Raw genomic sequence first — 1,916 nt, forward strand, 5'->3', positions numbered from 1 at the left:
TTTTTCCTGCCTTTGACCAATAGAAGCGATCGCACATGAAGCGAGCGCAAAAATCTGATTAGAATCAATTTAGGGCCGTAAATAATCTTGCTTTCAGTATCGACGGAATCAGCTGGTGATCAGTTCTGAGCCCAATCAAGACTAGGGTTAGTAACCTATTTATTTTTATATGAACTCATTAAGATAACTTTATAGAGTATACAAATGATAGCAGTGAAAATATGTGTATGTCTATACGACGGTGTAATCAGAGACTTCAAGTGCTGATAGCTCAGTCGTTTACACGTCTAGCTTATTGAGGGCCCATACTGGGAGCAGGGTTGTCGCGGGTTCGAGTCCCCTCGTTCCCGTTAATTCTCCGCACTGATATGGTAAGCGATTCTTTGGCATTGTGTAATAGTTGCAACTAACATTTTTTTGTCACATCTAGGAATTAACAACATCCGGGAGACCTACTTGGAGCAGTCGAGCCATCCTTTGTAGCTTGGACCTCTGGGATCTTGCGTGACATGGGGCGTTTCTTGCAGCTTTCAGCAGCGAGCTGCTGGAGGATATCTTGCGTCAGTAGTCTACCACCCACTGTAATTCTCTTGCGCTTTGGTGTTTTCTTCTGCTTCGTGCGCAATGTTAGTACTTCAGCTTCAATTGTCGGCCTAATACGCAGCCACTTTGCAAGGTGTGCGTGACGGGGAGCTCCGTTTCTTTGAAAAATACCAAAGCGCTCGTACATACACACTAGCGATAGTGGAAATAAGCCGCAAGCTTTAAACCCGATCTTGAGGTTCCTGCCGATCTTGCTCGTCGCCCAAGCCATGTTGGAAAGCTTTATTGCCGTTAATTTGTCAATAGAATAGCGGCCTTTGTCATCTCCATCCACGACCTCCTTTATTAGGTTGCACAACTTCACCTTTAGTGTTGCGAATACTGCAACATCCAAAGGCTGTAATAGGTGTGTAGCATTAGGCGGCAGTAAAACCAAGAGAATACCGAGACGAGTCGCAGTCTCCAGTACATCCTCAGAGTAGTGAGAGCTGCAGCCATCTAGCACCAGTAATAGGGGGCGTTTGATAGTACTAGGCACAGACTTATCCAAAAAGTGCAGCCATCTCTGAAACATGTACGTGTTGATAAACCCAGAGAGTGAAGTAGTAACAGCGGCGCTAGAAGCTCCACACTCATCCATAATGTCCCACTCCACGGTTTTGCCAGGTAGTATGTACATGGGAGGCACTACAAAGCCGGCGGCACTTCCACAAGCGACGATAGATAAGTGAAAGTTAACGGACGGATCCAAACACCACACATTCGACGATCCTCGCACAGCAATCACTTTCTTACTCTTCTTGCGCGTTTGAAACGCTGTTTCATCCATGTTGAAAATTCGAGAGCTGTCAAGGCGCAGCTCGATGATTAACTTAGCCAAAGAGTTGAACAGTGTCGTTAAATCACCTGTGACAACGCAATTCCGCTTCTCAGTTAAGGCCTGAGCCGCCCGGGTTGTCAAATCTGGATGTCGCTCTATAAAGCGTTGGTACCATCCCGGCCCAACGCTTTGACCAGCCACGAGCAGTGATACTTCTTGAGCCTTTTTCAGGATAACGGTTCGGTCGACGGGATACCCTACAATCTGGCGACCAACAACCCACTCGAAGATGTGGCGCTCCGCCTCTGGAGGGAGACGCGGTTTTGGGCCGCGACGACTTGGCTCTAGTGAGTTCTCTTTCTTGACCTTGGCTAACCACTTCCGAATCGTCCTATCTAGAATCCTTCTTTGGGTTGCGACGTCCGCAACCGTCGCTCCGCTGAGTATTTCGGCCACAACAGCGGTCTTGGTCTCAGTCGAGTAGTATGGGCGAGTGGTCGCCATGGGTGTTGCTTATTTAATTCAGAAGTGAACTGCAGTATGCTCGATTATA

Source organism: Phytophthora parasitica, assembly GCF_000247585.1.
Source record: "Phytophthora parasitica INRA-310 unplaced genomic scaffold supercont2.2, whole genome shotgun sequence".
NCBI lineage: Eukaryota > Oomycota > Peronosporomycetes > Peronosporales > Peronosporaceae > Phytophthora > Phytophthora nicotianae.